General features: G+C 43.9%; 1 long non-coding RNA gene across 4 annotated transcripts in view; it reads right to left on the bottom strand.

Annotated features, from left to right (window-relative positions):
* The window catches only part of LOC138820711 (uncharacterized), a 45,518-nt gene that overhangs the window by 14,488 nt on the left and 10,736 nt on the right, over positions 1 to 20,294 (bottom strand). For 3 of the 4 annotated variants that reach the window (XR_011369959.1, XR_011369962.1, XR_011369961.1), the window contains one exon: positions 15,643 to 15,746. This is a non-coding gene — a long non-coding RNA (uncharacterized lncRNA). Of the gene's footprint in view, positions 1 to 328; positions 519 to 15,642; positions 15,747 to 20,294 lie in introns of those variants that run through there. The other variant, XR_011369960.1, reaches the window with a different exon arrangement.

Raw genomic sequence — 20,294 nt, 5'->3', positions numbered from 1 at the left:
TTGAGCCACAGCTCTACCTTTGGCTTTTTGGTGGTTAAAGAGTCTCATGGATTTTTCTGCCTAGGCTGGCTTTGAACTGTACTCCTGCTATCTCAGGCTCCTGAGTAGCTAGGACGACAGGTGTGAGACTCTGGCACTTTACTGTGCTGTGGACCTCCATCCCAGCCTGTGAAGGATGTCATGCACTTAGCCAGCCTCTCCATGTGCTTCATTATTTGAGGTTTTATAGGAGAAGCCGGGTCACTTTCAAATGCAATTGGAGTAATAGCTCAAATGAAAAAATGTTTCTGATTATGTCTATGTGATACTCATTCAAACAAAGCATAAAAGTTTATCAGGGAGTAGGAACAACATAAACCAGAGTATAAATGAAACAAATGAAAACATATACCTGAGGAATATATGAGAGCAGCAAGGCTCACGCGTGGGTCATGGCCTGCGCGGGTTCATGAAGTGACTCAGGCACACACAGGTGGTTTGTCTGCTGAGTGGTCTGTTCTCATGGCTGCATCACTGTGCTAAATCACATGTTAATGAGGCCAATCAGGACTAACAAAGACCATCTTCCTGGGCATAAATCAAGTAAAGATTCTTCAAGTATAGCCTGAAAAATTGTTTTTTATATAGATACATAAAGAAACACTGCAGGGGATTGGGAATGTGGCTTAGTAGTAGAGTGCTTGCCTAGCATGCATGAAGCTCTGGGTTTGATTCCTCAGTACCACATAAACAGAAAAAGCTGGAAGTGCACTGTGGCTCAAGTGGTAGCCAAAGACGCTCAGGGACAGTGCCTAGGCCTCAGGATTGACCAAAAAAAAAGAAAAAAAAAAAAAAAAGAAACATTGTAGGGCTGGAGGCATGGCTCAGTTGGTAGAGCGCTAGCCAAAGAGCAGAGAGTCAGGTACCAGGTTCAAGTTCCAGTCTCATACCTAGGGGGGGAAAACACAAAAAAAGAAAAAAAAGAAAGAAAACAAAAATTGCTAAACTAGCTTCTTAGGTGAGGGATGACATAAGATTAAGGACATTTCCTGATTCCTATCCTGACAGAGGAACTGCTAACAGTTATATTTTTATTTATTTTACTTCTTTGTGCCAGTCCTGGAGTATGAACTCAGGGTCTAGGCACTGACTCAGAGCTTCTTTTGCTCAAGGCTAGCTCTCTACCACTCATGGCCCAGTGCCACTTCTGGCCTTTTCTGAGCAATTTATTGGAGCTAGTTGTCTCCTAGACTTTCTTGCCTGGTCTGGCTTTAGATTGGATTCCTCAAATTTCAGCCTCCTGAGTAGTTAGGATTACAGGCAGAAGCCACAAGGCTCCTCCAATATGAAGCTTCTGTGCAAAGTATTTTCTTTTTTTCTTGGGTCCGGTCGTGGGGCCTGAACTCTAGGCTTGGGCGCTGTCCCTCAGCTCTTCAGCTCAAGGCTAGCGCTCTACCGCTTGAGCCACAGCGCCACTTCTGGCTTTTTTTTTGCTTCTGTGGTGCTGAGGAATTGAACCCAGGGCCTCAGGCATGCAAGGCAAGCGCTCTACCACTAAGCCACCTTCCCAGCCCAATGTGCAAAGTATTTTCTATGCATAATTCTATTTACTTAATTTTCTCATTCAGTGAACAAGTATTTTCAAGCACTCATTTGTCCCAGGCTTCTCTGTAGGCATAAGAGATCAGCAGGAAATATGGCAGAAAGAATCTTAGCTCTTATGGCAGGAGATGGTAATGAGTGCTATAAAATAGAACCAAAGTAGGCCACACTGGGTGATGAGTGACTTTAGTGGTATGACTGAGACTCAGTTATTATAGGGTGATCAGAGGAGATCCCTCTTTCAGGATAGTTGGTGTTCTGGAAAATTTTTTTTCTAGGTACAGGATGCAACAGAAATGCAAAATATGTTTAGCATTTGATGCTAAAAGAATCACTGTACAGGCAAGAAAATTGGAAGCCAGGCACCGGTGGCTCACACCTGTAATCCTAGCTACTCAGGAGGCTGAGATCTGAGGATTGTGGTTCAAAGCCATACCGGGCAGGAAAGTCCATGAGACTCTTATTTCCAAGAAACCACCAGAAAACCAGAAGTGGTGCTGTGGCTCAAGTGGTAGAATGCTAGTCTTGAGCTGAAGAGCTCAGAGACAATGCCCAGGTCCAGAATTCAAGCCCTACAACCAATGGGAAAAAAAGAAAAGAAAGAAAAGAAAAGAAAGAAAGGAAAAGAGAAAAGAAAAGAAAGGAAAGAAAGGAAAGGAAAGAAAAGAAAGGAAAAGAAAGAAAGAAAAGAAAATTGGAGCTCAGGAATTTATACACACACGCACACATACACACATACATACATACGTATGTATGTATGAAGAGAGAGAGAGATGCTGAGGATCAAAAGCCCAAATTCTTGTGTGTGGTAGATATTCTACACTTGAGCAATACTCCTAGCCCTAGGAATAATTCTACCCGCTGTGTGCCCATGTCACATAAGTATTGAGAGGCAAGGTCAAACACAACCCCAGGTCTATGATTCTTCGAGTCTATGCCTTACTTCCTCCAAATGCCATCATTATACTCCTCACCCTAACCAAAGGAGTTGCTCTGTTTTTTTTTTTGTTTGTTTTAATTTAATTTTTTTTTTTTTGTGAACATACTGTACAGAGGGGTTACAATTACATGGGCAGGATAATACGTACATTTCTTATCAAGCATTGCAGATTCCTCCTTTGTTTACCCTTCACATCCCTTCTCTACCTCCCCCTACCCCCCCCCATCCTCCCAGTTGCTCTGTTTTTAAAGACTAGCTGACCCAGGCATATGCTTGTAATTTCAGAATTTAGGAGGCCAAGGCAGGAGGACTGAGAGTTGAAGGTCATCCCTGTCTCATTAAAAAAAGAGAACTAGTAAAGATTGGCAGAGCATAGGACTACCAGGAATTAATTGATGTTGCTGTGAGTTCTACAATTTATTATAGCTTTAGGCAAGTTCCTGACACTTGCTCTTCTCTTGAACCTGTTAAATGGGGTTCGTATAATTAACAACTCAGAACAACTATTATGAGAACTAATTAGCTCTTGCTTACAAAATACTGGGAAGATAATACTATGGTTTGGATCTGAAATGTCCCCCAAGGCTTATGTGTGGAAGGCTTGGTCCTCAGTGCAAAAATGTTGAGAAGTGACTGGATCAACAAGATCTTAGACCTCACCAATAGACTAATAATTAATGGGTTCAAAATTACATGGGCTTCAGAGAAGTGATGGCAGAGAATGGGTCCTGGGGTATGTGCCTTTAAGGATTATATTTTGTCCCTAGCTCCTCCTCTTTCTCTGTCTCTCCTTCTTCCATGGATGAGCTGCTAGATTCCACCACAAGCTTCCTGCCATGATTTAACTTACCACAGGCCAAGGCAATGGAGCCAAGTGACACCATTGAAACTTCTGAAATTGTAATTCAAATAAACTTTTTTTTCTCTCTCTCTCTCTTTTTTTTTTTTTGTCAATCATGGGGCCTGAACTCAAGGCCTGGGTGCCGTCCCTTGGCTTTTTAGCTCAAAACTAGCACTCTACCACTTGAGCCACAGTGCCACTTGTGGCTTTTTCTGTTTATGTGGTGCTGAGGAATGGAACCCAGGGCCTCTTGCATGCGAGGCAAGCACTTTACCACTGAGCCACCTTCCCAACCTAAACCTTTTCTTCTTTAAGTGGACTGTCTCAGGTGTTCAGTCAGAGTAATTGAAAGCTAACACAATCATTGATAAGCATTCCCCCACTCTGAGTATTATGTTTTCTTTCCAAAAGGATTTGGAGTACCTTCATCCCTACCCACTTCAGACTCCCACACTGGGTCCACTTTAATTTTCCCTCTGTTGGCAAAAATCAATCACCATTGTCCATGGGGGTTGGTTTTAGGACTCTGGTCAGTCACAAAATCTATAGATGATTAAATCCCTTATAGAAAATGGTGGAGGATTTATATTTAACAATATCCCAGATCCTTTAAATCATCTTTAGATTATAACACCTAATGAAATGTAACTACTCTATAAAATTACAGTACTATCTTGTCTAGGGAATGATGAAAAGCCTATATAGACCCTTTTTTCTACAGACCCTTTTTGTCTTTTGGTGATACCGGGGGTTGAACTTAGGGCCTTGTGCCTACTAGGCAGGTACTCTACCACTTTAGCCACACCCCTAGACCCTTGTTGCTTTATCTTTAAAATAGGGTCTCATGTGTTTGCCTTAACCATCCTAGACTTGAATCCTTCTACTTCTGGCCTCCTTTGTAACTTAGATAATAAGCACATGTACCCTCCCCAGCTATCGGTTGAGATGTGGTCTTGAGGACTTTTTGCCTATACTGGTCTTGAACTTATATCCTCCAGAGCTCGGTCTCCAGAGTAGCTGAGATTATGGATGTGAGCTACCATTCCCAGTATGGCCTTTGCCAGGTGATACACCATCATCCCTAGGATCCATTGTCTGCCTTTCCCTTGGCCAGGAATGCTCTTCCAGGGCTGGATTGCTCTCATCCTTTAAGGATCCTTCAATACTCAGGAAAGGTCCCGGATGCAAGTTAATTAATAGCTCCTCACTGCCACTCTTTCCTATAGCACTGTTCTAGCTCCTCCCCAGCACTTACCACTAGCGACATGGACATTGGTCATTCTCTCACAGAATCCTTCCGATACTGCAGGTGTAAGTTTTCCACACTAAACACTTCTCTTGTGCTCAGCAGATACTGTCTGGGTGTCTCCACTCTCACTCAGTTCTGGTCCTAGCTGTCTGGAGTTAGCACAGACTCCACAGAGGATGCAGCAGGCTCAGTCCTGTAAACAGTTACCACCAGCCATCTAGCGAGGCCTCTCATACCTCCGACCAATTGCTTCTCATGATCCTCTCCTTAGAGCCCATAATTTGCTAGCAACGTTCACAGAACCTTTCCTGAGTTCTATACACTTCACTTACTAAGGCCAGTTTACTAGAGAAGAGGTAACTGGCAGAGCCTCCAGGCTTTCTGCGGGTAAGCCGCCCTCTCAGGGTCTGGATGTCTTTGTGCATTTGTCCAAAAGATCTGAGTCCTATTATTTAGGACTTTTGTAAAAGTTCCATTATATGGCTATGACTGATAAATCATTTGGCCATTAGCGGATTGAATCTCTAGTTCCTCTCATCTCCCCAGAGGCAGGGCAGGATGGGCCAAGTCTCTAAGCACATGGTTAGTTTCCTTGGTAACCATTTGCACTACCCAAAAGTCACCCCATTAGCATAAACTCAGTTGTAGTTGGAAGGAGCTTGTGATGAAAAAAAGTATACTCTTTTCACCTTATCAGTTCGGAAATTACAAGAGCTCTTGGCAGGAACTGAAGAAAAAGAATAATGTATCATTCTTTTCTTTGGAGTTTTAGCCAGGCACCAGTGGCTCACAACCTGTAATCCTAGCTAGTCAAGAAGGTGAGATCTGGAGATCATGGTTTGAAGCCAGGCAGGGCAGGAAAGTCTATGAGACTCTTAGTTCCCATAAACTAACAAAAAGCCTGAAGTGGATCTTTGGCTCACGTGGTAGAGTACTAGCCTTCAACAACAACAACAACAAAACCCTCAGGAACAGAATGCAGGGCCTGAGTTCAAGCCTTAGGACTGGCACCAAACAACAATAACAACAAACAACTGAACAAACAACCAACTCCCCCACCCCCAGTCTTGCTATGTACCCTGGTTGCTCTCAAACTTATGGTCCTCATACTTCAGCCTTCTGAGGGCTGGGATTACAGACATGTACCACACATTTGACATATATCTCTTCTTATATCACAATACCACATGATTATTGACTTATTTTCATTTACTGACTCCGTGTCTCCTTGCCAGCACTGAAATATAAGATGTCAGAACCTTACATACATACTGTTATGTATAAGGGCATAAGTATATTTATTATGTTCATAAAATTCATTCTGTACAATTGCAGGTCAAGGCTGCTCTTTTGTGATATATGGAACATGGTGTTTTAAAGACTATGTTGGAACACGATTAGAAAACTTACTATTTTGATGTACTAAGACCTATTTTAAGTTTAATATTTTACCTTTGCAAAAATTTTAAAGATATTATTTATTTATTTATTTATTTATTTTTGTCGGTCATGGGGCTTGAACTCTGGGTCTGGGTGCTGTCCCTCAGCTCTTCAGCTTAAGGTAAGCGCTCTACCACTTGAGCACAGCACCACTTCTGGCTTTTTCTGCTTATGTGGTGCTGAGGAATTGAACCCAGGGCCTCCTGCATGCAAGGCAAGCGCTCTACCACTGAGCCACCTTCCTAACCTGCAGTGTTCCCTTTGTGTCACAGTGCATGGCATGCAACAAATATTCAGAAAATACTTACACAACCAACTACTTAGTTTTTGCTTTGTTGTTGTTTGTTTGTTCGTTTGTTTGTTTTTTGCCAGAACTGGGGCTTGAACTCAGAACCTGGGCACTATCCCTGAGTTTCTTTGCTCAAGGCTAGCACTTGAGCCACAGCGCCACTTCTGGCTTTTTGTTTTTATGTGGTACTGAGGAATCGATCCAAGGGCTTCATGCAGGCTAGGCAAGCATTCCACCACTAAGCCACATTCCTACTTTTGAACTTCAAACCTCACCCCCACCAAATAGTAAGTAGGTTAGAACATCCCTGTAGAAACAGAGACTAAATCAGAATTCTCAAACACTAGGACATCTGGTCAACTTGGCTGCCATCCAATTCCAGCAAGCACCAAAATGTACAAGAGAGACTTCAAAGAGGTATAAAGTGGCTAAAGGACTTATCCCAAACTTACATACTGGGTTTTTGTTGTTGTTGTTGTTGTTGTGGAGCTTGAATTCAAGGTCTGGATGCTGCCCCTGAGCTAGTGGTACGCTAGTGTTCTACATCATTGAGCCACGTCTTCACTTATGGCTTTTAGGTGGTTAATTAAAGATAAGAGTCTCGTGGAGTTTCCTGCCTGATCTGCCTTTGAACTGTGATCCTCAGATCTCAGGCCCCTGAATGGCTAGGAATACAGGCATGAGCTTCTAGTGCTAGTTGATACTGAGTTTTACATTTAGCTCAGCATCAAAACTATTATTTCCTCATTTTCTTACCAACTGAGTTCTAATTTCAAAGGCTCTTATAATAGAAAGAAATCTCCAGATTCTACTTGCTCACCCCTTCACACAGGATCTAATTATGTTCCTTTATGAGACAGCTATCTGAATTCAACAGAAATAAACATGTCTGGGGCTGGGAAGGTGGCTCAGTGGTAGAGTGCTTGCCTTGCATGCATGAGGCCCTGGGTTTGATTCCTTAGCACCGCATAAGCAGAAAAAGTGGGAAGTAGGGCTGAGGCTCAAGTGGTAAAGCACTAGTCTACAGCTGAAGAGCTGAGGGACAGCACCCAGGCCCAGAGTTCAGGCCCCACGAACAACAAAAAAAGAAAAAAAAAAAAGACATAAAAAGAAATAAACATGTCTAAGGTTGCATGGCTACCAAAAGGCAAGAAAGGACTTCTTTCCTATACCACAGGACAGTGACTCTGGTTTTTAATGATCTATCTATCTATCTATCTATCTATCTATCTATCTATCTATCTATGTATCTATCTATCTATCTATCTATCTGTCTGTCTGTCTGTCTGTCTGTCTGTCTGTCTGTCTGTCTGTCTCTCCATCCATCTATTTTTTTTGGGGGGGTGTCTGGTCATGGGACCTGAACTCTGGGCACTGTCCCTCAGCTCTTCAGCTCAAGGCTAGCACTCTACTACTTGAGCCACAGCGCCACTTCCGGCTTTTTTCTTTTTGCTTATGTGGTGCTGAGGAATCGAACCCAGGACCTCATGCATTCAAGGCAAGCGCTCTACCACTGAGCCACCTTCCCAGCCCCCTCCATCCATCTATTCATCCATTCATCCACTAGAGTTTGAACTAAGGCCCTGCACTTGCTAGGCTTATGCTTTATCATTTGAGCCACATCCTCATGTGAATTTTTAATCTTTTAAGTTTTAATTTGTACATTCATCCAAGCATTTGGGTTAGCAAATGCTACTAGAAAAGAAAGAATGAAATAAAGATCAGGTCTAGGCAACAGATGTAATGCTTCTACTCTTGTGCAATACACATTACTAATATTATTAATAGTATTACTATTATAATGCAATATTGATATAATGCAATGCCTCTGTAATTATGCAATGCATGTGTTATTAAAACGGGTGCTTTCTATTCTTAACTCAGTCATTCAGTGAGTATTTGAGTCCCTACTATTTGCTGTGCATTGTTCTGGCCACTGAGGTACAGTTGGAATTAGACTAGAACCAAGTTCAATGCACAAGTCTGTAGCCCGTTACTTGGGAGGCTGAGGTGAGAGGAGCCCAGAAGGTTGAGGCTAGCCTGGACAACGTAACAAGCTACAGTGATCCCTCACCAGTCGAGGGAGTTACCTACAATCCAGACATAGGTAAAAATTCCTCCCTCTATCACGGTTCACTTATTTTCACCTATCCCCGGGGTCTCTGGAACGTAACTCCCATGGTAAGTGAGGGATCACTAGTTACATATTGTTTTTTAGAAAAAAACGACAACAAAGTGAAGCTGCAATAATAAGTGAACAGCGATATAGCAAGGGATGGCTGTAACTTAAACACTCACTTGCACACAGACACACAGACACACACAGACACACACACACACACACACACACACACATGCTAAGCATGCTCTTTGCCTCTGAGCTCTACCCTCTATATTTTTATATATAAAGCATGAGGTTATCACAGTGCTAGGGGGAAAAAAAACAGGGACAAGGTGACAAGGACATGGGAAAACTACTGCTCTAAATATGAAGGGTTTGGGGTTTGTTCAGGGGCTGGGCAGAGCAAAGAGGGACGAGCCTGTGCTTAACTCAAGATAGGCCCCGGATTTAGTCCTCAGAACTGAAATAAGGTGATTAGAGAGTGACACTTTAGTCAGAAATTTTCTTGAAGTGGTAAAAACCTATAATCCTAGCACTTGAAAGAATGAAGTAGGAAGAGAGAGAGTTCAAAGCTAGCCTGAGCCACAACTGATACTATCTCAAAAAAATAAAATAAAATAAAATAAAGGGCTGGGAAGGTGGCTCAGTGGTAGAGCACTTGCCTTGCATGCATGAGGCCCTGGGTTCGATTCCTCAGTACCACATAAGGAAAGAGAAAAAATCCAGAAGTGGCGCTGGCTCAAGTGGTAGAGCGCTAGCCTTGAGCTGAAGAGCTGAGGGACCGCGCCCAGGCCCAGAGTTCAGGCCCTACGCGCGGACCCCCCATCCCTACCCGCGGACCCCCCATCCCTACCCCGACCTCTACCCCCACCCCCCACTCCCAAAAAAGCCTCCAAAACCTGGACTTGAGTGAATTAGGGCAGGAACTGGAATGTTCCATGCCTGAAGGAACAGAGGCCCAAACTGCCCCCAGGCAGGGTGAGGCTTGGCTATTCGTGGGAGGGGTGTGGGCACTGCCACTGAGAGCAGTTAGAGCAGTAAGCAGGAAGGAGGAAGAGAAGAAGAAAAGGTCATGGGGGAGTGCAGGCCAGATCCTGGTGCTAACTGCTCCTAATGACTCCTTTTGAAACTGCCTTGTCTCTATGAAGCCTAATATTGACACAGGCAGCCCTGGAGAGGGCTTTTATGGGTGTGTATGTGTGTGTTTATGTTTCAGTGTGTTGGCAAGCGCTACAGGATTTGCCTTTTCTTCTCCCAACTGCTCCTTGGGGTTCGGATGTTAATCTTTCTCAACCCATTCAGCTTCCCTTGTTTGGAAATCAGTCATCTTGTGCTTGTCCTTCTATTAGGGAGAGCGGGTTCCACAGCTCCACAGGGCGGCCCAGGCTGCTCCCACAGACCAGCCCATCACTGAAACCCCAGCTATTGTTCAGCCAGTGGTTTCAGGTTGGCGCTGAAAACTAAGTAAGAATCTGAGTCATGCTTTCCACCATCAGGGAGCTTTACTTCTTTTCACCCTGTGGCTCCTCTGGGGTTAACACATTACTTAATAGTGACGTGGGTGTGTGCGTGTGGCCTCCGCACAGAAATCAGGTCCTTCTGACAAATGGGTGGAAGTTCTTTGCTCCTCAGTTTCCTCCTCTGGAGAGGGAGGTATTAATGCCGTATGAATGTCCCACGGCTGTGTAACCAATGAGCACACATCTAGAGCCTGCAGGTCAGGTGTTCCAGAAGCTTCACCAGGCTGTGTCACACTGGACTGTTCCCAGCTAAACCTCTTCCCTACAGCTCTTCCTCCACAGCTCCTTCTTATTTAGTGGCAGAATTATGAGCCTCGAAGTGGTAAGACTGTTGTCTCCTTGCCATCTAGAGGCATTTCCTAGTTTTGTGCGCGCGTGCACACACACACACACACACACACACACACACACACACGTGCGTGCATGCATGTGCATGCGCAGGTACTGGGGCTTAACCCCAGGGTCTGGGTGCTATCTTTTAGCATTTTTGCTCAACACTGGCACTCTACCATTTGAGCCATACTTTCACTTCTGGCTTTTTGGTGGGTAACTGGAGATAAGAGTCTCAAAGACTTACATTCCTGCCTGGGCTAGTTTAGAACCATGATTCTCAGATCTCAGCCTGTATGATGAACTTGTGAGACTCTTTGACCTCTCTAACTCCCTGTGACCCTCGCCCCCTGACCATGACCCTGTTTATGAGCCACTGTAAGGAAACGCCCACCTCGCAGAGCTAATCTCCACCCTCCATGGCAGCACCTGGGCAGTAGGTGAGGCACCGCCCACTTCCGGCCTCTGATGATATAAAAGGGGCCTCCAAGGAGCCAGACGATGCTGGTTTGTCCATTTCCTCATGAGAGCTTGGCCTTGTCAGCTCTGCTGGCAATAAATCTTTTCCTCTACTTGACTTCTGTCGGCATGGTCTTTTGGGTTACTTTCTGCCTGAGTTACATTTTCCTTGCAGCTACCTCTGCCAGTATTGCACAGGCCTTGTGTCTCCTCTCAGATCACCATGGCGTCCCTCTTCAACTCCCCATTAGAATTGATCAGGTGTGTTGAGATTGTTTTTCTGCTCTCTCTTTATTCTCGTGGCTCAGTTTCCTAACAGTATTAAGTATATTCGAGTCTACAAGTTTTTGGGGGACTTGAGTCTGCTCACAGTTGCCAGCTTTCTAATAAAGACTTGCAATTCGAGCTCTCAAAATGTGGCTTCTCTGTATCTCACAATTGAATTTCTCTATAACATGGGAATCAAACCCCGGACCTCATAACAAGCTATACAAGTACTCTACCACAGAGCTATGTCTCCATTCCCTCTAAACACCTATTATTAGCTGTTCATATAGCAAGTATTGTTTTTGCTGGACCATTGATTTGATGACCTAATTTGTAGGTTCTCTTGGACTTAATTTAATGAGAACAGGTTGGAGCCTTCCTCTTCCTTTAGTATACTGCTTCTCTCTCCTTAATCAGATCATTTTGGCAATGCTGCCTTTTCTTCTTCCTCCTGTACTTTGGAGGAGTTTAACACAGGAGCTGGAGCACAGTACATGGTAGTATAGATACTAAGAGAATTGTGGGAATTTACTTAAATTCTGGTGCCTCAAAGGGAGAATGGATGGTCAGTGTACTCTTGTTTGTTGACAGGGTCTAATTACATGTAGCTCAGACTGGTCTGGAACTCTCAGTTCTCTTGTTTCAATCTCCTGAGCACTGGGATTATAGGCATATACCAACATGCTCTGTGCCCTACACATTATTAAAAGCTCAGAAAAAAAAGTGAGGTGGGGATTAGAAAGATCAAAGGAGCGTAAATAGGATCAAGGTATATTTTGTATGTATGGACAAAAGGTCATAATGAAACTTCCCATTTTAATATACACTAATTTAAAAGGGGAAAAGAGAATTCTGGATTAATTTTAAAATATGACTTTTTTTTCCTTTGGGGCTAGTCCTGGGGCTTTAAGTCAGGCCATAGGCTCTGTCCCTGAGCTTTTTTTACCCAGGGATAGCACTCTACCACTTCAACATCTCCACTTGCAGCTTTTTTGATAGTCAGTTGGAGGAAAGAGTCACAGACTTTGCTGCCTAGGCTGATTTTAAACTGTGATCCTCAGATATCAGCCTCCTAAGTAGCTAGGATTATAGGAATGAGCCACCAGTACCTGGCAAAATAATGACCACTTTTGCTATCTATGAGAAGACGGTTGAGGTAATAGTTTTCACATTCATGGTTCCCAGGAGACCACCACCATTGGGGAAAATCTGTGCATGCGGAACCTGGAGCAGGTCCCCTGAATTGCTCCACAGGTTATTTTTATTTTTAAATGTAAAGGGAGGAAGTTGATTAGGAAGTGAAAGGCAAGCCCCTTCATCTGCAGAGGGGTTCCAAAGAGGAATCCAATGGTGTGCTCTTGGAGAGCGGTTATTATATAATTCGAGCCTCCTCTCCTATTTCCTCCCCTGGGCTTTGCTCTGATTGCTCGATGGCTTGTGCATGAGTTGTTCTGGCTTGGTTTATTGGTTGAGTGGGCACCCAGAGGATTATGGGAAGAAGCGTTCGAGCAGGAACTCACAGGATTATGGGGGGAAAAAGTAGCATTTGAGTGCTGGGGTTGTGGCTTAGTGGTAGAGTGCTTGCCTAGCATGCATAAAGCCCTGGGTACCTCAGTACCACATAAACAGAAAAAGCCAAAGTGATGCTTTGGCTCAAGTAGCAGAGTGCTAGCCTTGAGCAAAAGAAGCTCAGGGAGAGTGCCCAGGCCCTGAGCTCAAGCCCCAGGACTGAAAAAAAAAAAAGAAAGAAAAGTAGCATTTGAGCAGGAGCCTAAGGCACTATGGGAACAAGAAGCACATGTATTATTGTCTGCCACTTTTTATCACTATCTACCTAATACTTCTTCCCAAATAGAAGAGATTTCACTATATTCAAGGTGTATGTGGTGGGGGAGGGGAGATTGTGCTGTTTCAAAGGAAAACCATTGTTTTTGGGTTAAGAGATCAGGACAAGTCCAAACTAACACCTGTAAATTAATCCGCAAGACCTCTCAGCTTAGTGAGCAAGCTACCCAAGGCTGGCTCTCATGGAGAGATATTTGGTCCTGTTTGTCTTGACTGATACCTTTCCTGAGACCCCTATTGAGGAATTCTAGAGATCCCCCCCCTATATAATAATTCTGCTATACCTAGCTCCTGTGTTCTCACCTACTTGTTAAATACTTGATTCTTCTAGATTGGAGTCTATAAAGTTACAAACAGCCATTAAAAAAAAAAAAGGAGCCTCATAGAAATTGTTTCCTGGAAACAGCACATAAACCATATTTTGTCCACTTAAAGACCCTTCCTGCGGGATCTCAGACTGCTGAACCCAGCTCACCCTCTCTCAGCAGCAAGTGGCTGGGAGTGGTCGGCGCCCTGTTCTAATGGCAGTTGGGGTTCCCATCCACAGCTTTTAAAACCCAAATTGTAGGTCCAATCACAATATTTCCCAATGTTGTTGCTCAAACTGTTTTTCTTTCTAGAATTGGGGCTTGAACTCAGAGCCTGGGTGCTGTTCTTAGCTTGTTTTGAAGGCTGGTGCTCTACCACTTGAGCCACAGTTCCACTTCCAGCTTTTTGGTGGTTAATTGGAGATAGGAATCTCATGGACTTTTCTGCTCTGGCTGGTTTTGAATTGTGATCCCCAGTTCTCAGTCTCCTGAGTAGCTAGAATGACAGGCATGAGCTGATGCTCACTTCATCCATTTTCAGCCTTTCCAGTGAACTTGGTTTTATGTTTTGCTTCTCAGTCCTAGAATATGCCTTTGCTTCTTTTACATAGGTCCCATTTCAGCTAAGAGCTGGGCTGCACATGGGCAAGACCGGACTACCCATGGATTACCAGAGATCAGCTTCTATGGGTTGAAAGCTGAGCAAGGAAATTAGAATAAAAGTAGTAATGGGAGATGCTGGAATTACAGCTCAGCATGAGTTGGAAAAACACATTAACACTTCACTAATCATATCCTAAGCATCAACTGGGATGCCAGAAAGATCACATCTTTTTTTTTTTTTTTTTGGTCAGTCCTGGGGCTTGAACTGCCGGGCATGGGCGCTGTCCTTCAGCTCAAGATGAGCGCTATACCACTTGAGCCACAGCGCCACTTCCGGTTTTCTGGTGGTTAATTGGAGATAAGAGTCTCATGGACTTTCCTGCCTTGGCTGGCTTTGAACCATGAACCTCAGATCTCAGCCTCCTGAGTAGCTAGGATTACAGGTGTGAGCCACCGGCGCCCGGCAAGATCACATCTTAAAAGCAAGGAATATGTTCTGGAGTGATATTTCTTAGCTTGTTTTCCCTTAGACCAACAGCATCAACATCACCTAGAAATTTGATGGACACACGTGTGGGAATAGAAGTACAAAAGCCCCAACTCAGACAGAAAGAATCAGAAACTCAGTTTGCCTTAACGAACTCTTCAGATAATTCTGAAGCAAACTGGTTGTTTCCCTGAAGATTCTTTATAAATCCTCACAGAGGACAATTATAAAGCGAGGAGACCAGAGGATCAAAAAATCTTTGGGAAACCACCAGCTTCTTCTCATGGTATTGTGAAAGAAGGTTAATAAAAGAGGAAGAGAAAGTGGTCTAATATATGAGAGAGGACTTAATGGTTTAAAAATATTTTGGGGGGGGCTGGGAAGGTGGCTCAGTGGTAGAGCGCTTGCCTTGCATGCATGAGGCCCAGGGTTTGATTCCTCAGCACCACATAAGCAAAAAGAAAAAAGCCAGAAGTGGCGCTGTGGCTCAAGTGGTAGAGCGCTAACCTTGAGCTGAAGAGCTGAGGGACAGTGCCCAGGCCGAGTTCAGGGCCCACAACCGGACCCCCCGCCCCAAAAATAGCTAGGTATTGTATTCTACACCTTTATCTCGTGATTCAGGAGGCCTAAGTAGGAGGCCTAAGTAGCAGTCCAGGTCTGCCTGGGAAAAAAAGTGAAATCCTACTTAAGCAAAAAGATCTGAGGGAATGGCTCAAGTAGTACAGAGACTATTTAGCAAGTGTGAGGTCCAGAGTTCAAATCCTAGGAATGCAAAAACAACAACAACCAAAAACTTCCAACTTTAAGAACATTTCTAACAATCCTATAGTAGTGTTATTAATTTCATTTTATAAATGAAAGAGCGCAAATAATTTACTCATGGTTATTAGCTGGTAAGAGGCAGAGCCAGGATTTGAATCTGGCTTTTGAATAGGCATTCTGGCTGCAATACTGTCAAACATTCCAACCTATTGCTTCGCTTTAAAATAACAGAGGATGACAAATGCTGCGGACCCTCCAGGAGTCTGAGGGGTGAACATGCTCATTGAAATAATCAATAGAGCCACTGGTGAGCTCAGGAAGAACTCGGGCAGTTAACATTAGGTGTAAACGAACTGTGTAACATGATTGGTTGTTGGGCCTAGCTAGTCCTTGAGTCAGCAGAGTGCCACACACCTGTGTGCACTGTCAGGAGCCTATTCTAGAATTATGCTCAGAGAGAGGGGAAGCTCATTCCCCAGGTTCATCCAGGGGGAACCAGACCCGGCATCCCAGCTTCTTAAAGGGGTGGTGAGACGAGGGAGACCTCAAACTTATGCCACAGATTTACACGAATTTAAACATATCATCGGCTCAATTACCTATGTGCAGCTTAGATTCAGCAAATCTTAATGCGCTCCCAGCTGTCCTCGGGTGTTCAGAGGATTATTATGCAGAGATGTTAATCGGCCGTTCTCCGGGTCTCCTGTGGGCAGAACAAAAGGAAGGAAGCTTAAATGTCAGCAAGAGATTTAGATGTAAGTGAGAACTCTGAGAGGGAGGTCCTATGTACCCACGGAAGTTTCCAGCCTGTCTCTCTTACTTAGCTCCCTTCCCCACCATTCTGATTTTGGTGTTTATCATAATACCACGACTGCCAGCAGCAGCAACAGCAGCTAGTGCTTAGATAGTTCTTTGTGTTGAGATCAGTTCTTAAGTGTGTGTGTGTGTGTATACACGTGTGTGTGTGTGTGTGTGGTTTAAAAAAATATATTCCTTCATATACACAATGACACAACTAGTATTGCCAACTTCATTTTACAGGTAAGAAAGCTGAAACAGAGAAGATGAATAACTTGCCAAAATCTCACGGCCATCAAATGGCCGTGATTTGAAGTGTCAAAGTCCATTTTTATCATCATGACCCTGAATGCAAGGAAGGAGCTAAGGAATTAGCAAGGTGTCTGGTGTAGAAGGTTTCAAAATTGCCCTGGAGGCCTCCAGCAACGGTGTGGGGGAAGCCATCTTGGGTGCTCTATTCCTATTCACATTGCCAAGAGACGCGCATAGGGCAATGATGAGCCAGCCTGCTGAGCCCTGCCCTAAACTCTGACTCTAAAAGCCTTATGGTTTTAGGTTACTGTTATTTATTGTGCTGAAATATACATCACATTTGCCATTTTAACCTTTTGGTTGTTGTTGTTTCAGTGTTAGGTATTGAACCCAGAGCCTCTTGTATACTAAATGTGTGCTCTACCACTTAGCTCCAACTTCAGTCCCATGTCACTATTGCTTTTTCTTTTAATTTTTGCCTGTCTGGGGCTTGAACTCAGGGCCTAGGCGCTGTCTATAAGCTCCTGTTGCTCAAGGTTAGCACTCTACCACTTGAGCCACAGCACCATGTCTGGCTTTTTCTGGGATTAATTGGAGATAAGAGTCTCAGACTTTCCTGCTTTGCACTATGATCCTCAGATCTCAGCCTCCTGAGCAGCTAGGATTACAGGTGTGAGCAATCAGTGCCCAACTCCATTTCACCATTTTTCCTTTCCTTTTCCTTTTTTCTTTTTGCCAGACTTGGGGCTTGAACTCAGGGCCTGGGCTCTGTCCCTGAGTGTCTCTGTGCTTAAGGCTAGAGCTCTACCATTTGAGCCAGAGTGCCACTTCTGGCTTTTTCTGTTTGGGTGGTACTAAGGAATTGAACCTAGGGCTTCATGCATGCTAGACAAGCAATCTACCACTAAACCATATTCCTATCCCCCAGTTCACCATCTCTAAGAGTATGTTAAGTATATATTCATGGTTGTGCAACTACCAATAGCATTCTCAATGTTTCTATCACCCTACTTTAAGGCTGGCACCCATTAAACAGTAACTCCCCATTCCCTTCTTTCCAGCCCTGGTAGCTACTGGTCCATTTTCTGTCTTTATGAAGTTAAGTCAATAAGATTATAGAAGTTTTGTTTGTTTTGTTTCTGTCTTTGAAGCAGTAGTTCGCTCTGTAACCCAGACTAACCTACGACTCATAATTTCCTAACTCAGCCTCACAGGTGCTAGGATTACAGGATTCACCATCATGCCCCCTTAAGTTGATACGTGTTAAACTGACTTTTCAGGTAGCAATGGGTTGGCAGATTTAGTAATCCACTGTTAGAACACACTTATGTGCTTGTTGGTTTGGTGTCACAGAGCTGTCAAGAGCATTGAGAACCAGCCCAGGGCTTTGGTTCACACTGCCATTTATACAGTTAATTCTACTGTGTTGTAGCCTTTGGTACTACAGGTAAAATGATAATTATACCCAACAGTTGAAGTTGAGAAGAAGGTCACATATTTCAATATCATTTTTAGCTTTCACAATTGCTTCGTGTGGTAGGATTATCTTTTTCACTCTATGGATCATGGAACAGAAGATCAAAGAATTTCAGCAACTTTGCCTAGGGTCAGAGAGTAGAACAGGTTGGTCTGCCACTATTTATAGATCTCTCCTGCTTGAGGAGAGAAATGGGAAATGAATCCAGAAGACAATTTGGCAGATTGAGAGAGAAGATGCAATTCCTGACTCCAGAGAACATCTGTTCCTCTGGGAAGCACATCAGTGCCCAGGGAAAACCAAGGAGAATGCTCAGTCTCCATCAAGATGACTCCCAGCGAAGTGCTTTGTGGGGTGTGGCTGGGTCTCATATCTGGGCACACAGGTTTGATGGTGTTGGGGTGGACAGAGCGTGATGAGGTAGGTGCGACACCATGAAGTGAAGCACAGAATCATGTCCCATATATAATAACGACATGGAATCAACGCAGTGGGTCACAACGCTTTTTCTTCTTCAGTCCTGGGGCTTGAACTTGGGGCTTCTTTGGTTCAAATCTAGTACTCTACCACTTGAGCAACAACTCTACTTTTGGGTTTTTGGTTTTTTGGAGGGGGGTGGTATTTAATTAGATATAAGAATCTCACAGGCTTTTCTGCCTGAGCTGGCTTCAAACTATGATCCTTGGATCTCAGCCTCCTGAGTAGCTAGGATTACAGGTGTGAGCCGCTGGCGCCCCACAGGGCCTAGATTATCTTGAAGTCATGTCTCCCACCAAGAGAAAGAGCTGAGACAGTTGATGTTGCAGTCTCCTATTTTCCGTGGAGGACAAATGAGAAGGAAAGGCTGTCTGTCTCTCATTTTAAGACGCGTCTGGTTTCCATTTCTTTCTACTTTTCCCACAGTATAAAGACAACAGAAAAACACCATCTTTGAAAGATAGTCACTGTATATTCAGCCTGAGACAGGGGGCTCACTCTTACCACACTATCTGGTCTGTGTGCATGTACTTGTGATGCTTACATCACTTTATTCTCATTAAAAATGCATGGACTGGGGGCTGGAGTGGCTTAAGGGCTTGCCTAGCAAACATGAGGCCCTGAATTCAAATCCCAATACCACTACCAACACACACACACACACACACACACACACACACACACACACACACACACACACAGAGCAATTCTAATGGTCTATGTGTGATTCAGTGGTGATGTCCCACAGCCACATATAAAATTCTGTCACTATTATTAAGCCCTGTGTATGAAAGACAGTTAAGCTTCCTCAAGAGTTAAAAGCACGTGGTCATGGTGATCCTTTGAGCTGAAGAAACATGAACTCTCTGTTGGCAAGACTTCAACCTTGGAGTCTACACAGCTGGTCCAACTGACCACTGGCAGCTCCCAGACACAGAATCCCCCTGGCAGAGATGATGGGAGCCCAGTCTTTGCTGACAACCATGTTCTTCTTATCTTTTTTTTTTTTTTTTTCTTAATGCCAATTCCGGAATGGTGGGCTTGGGGATAGCTCAGTGGAAGAGTGCTTGCCTCGCATGAGTGAGGCCCTGGGTTTGATCCTCAGTCTCTCTCTCCTCAAAAAGAACTTGACAAAGAAGAATGTGCCTCAGAGCCTCAGCATCTGGCTCTGCTTTGCCAGCATCAGCAAGGAGACAGGTGTAGAGAGTTCTGAGAGTTCTTTCAGCCAGAGTCAGGGTCCAAGCAATGTCCCTGCTCTGCTTCCTGCCAGCCTGGGCTGAGTCCGAGTATTTCCAGCTGTCTTCCGAGGGGCCTTAGAGTGCCAGGTGAAGCTGGCAGCTTTGTTTATCAGTCAAGAATAGAAATCGTTGTCCTCAAACAGGAAACATCCCTGTCCATTTGAATTTTAGGATGAAACAATGCCTTTTCTTTAGAGCTGATTCAATCTATTTTCCGTGGGGAACTCTACATGTTTGCTCAATTTGAAAACCAATGCTTAACATTGTGAATTTCAGTATGGCCCAATCAATCTATTGTGATTTTCTCCTAGGAAAGAGAAATGTATGTGATTCCATCACTAGTTTCTTTTCATGGTAATTGTTTTTGCCATTCCTGGGGCTTGAACTCAGGACCTGGGAACTGTCCCTGAGCCTCTTTTGCTAGCACTCTACCACTTGAGCCACAGTGCCACTTCTGGCTTTCTCCGTTTATGTGGTACTGAGGAATCGAATCTAGGACTTCATGCATACTAGCAAGCACTCTGCCACTAAGCCACATTCCCAGTCCCCTTGGTAATTTCTTTAAAGGAATTTGTCCAAAGATACTTTTAAATAAAGTTTGGAATATTGCCCAACTCTCAGGATATAGAAGAAAGGGCACACAGTGAAGGAGGAAGTAAGAAAAGATTCAATAGAGGACAACGAATTGGAGTAGAACCAGGAACTGCGCTCTCCCTCCCCTCACACCAGCTCCAAGTCCGGCTTATCTGAATAAATCAAAGGAAATCCAATCTTTGCTGAACTATATATTCAGTACATTCTGGCTGACACTTTAAACCTTGCTCAAAATCTGGTTGGCTTCCAAGCACATGCAATACTAGAATGGAGAAATAGTAGAGATAACTATCTCATTTTTCTGTCTCTCTGAAACGCTGACAATGATTCTTTGTGAAATGTCTCAGGACATTGAAGGAAGTTATCGACAAACAATTTGCAAAAATCTGTCAAGAGCTGATTATTATTGCAATGT

This window comes from Dipodomys merriami, unplaced genomic scaffold (assembly GCF_024711535.1).
Source record: "Dipodomys merriami isolate MVZ:Mamm:240054 unplaced genomic scaffold, mDipMer1.0.p SCAF_9, whole genome shotgun sequence".
NCBI classification, from domain to species: Eukaryota; Metazoa; Chordata; class Mammalia; order Rodentia; family Heteromyidae; genus Dipodomys; species Dipodomys merriami.
The sequence above is the reverse complement of the archived record's forward strand: the minus strand, read 5'-3'. Positions and strand labels throughout refer to the sequence as shown.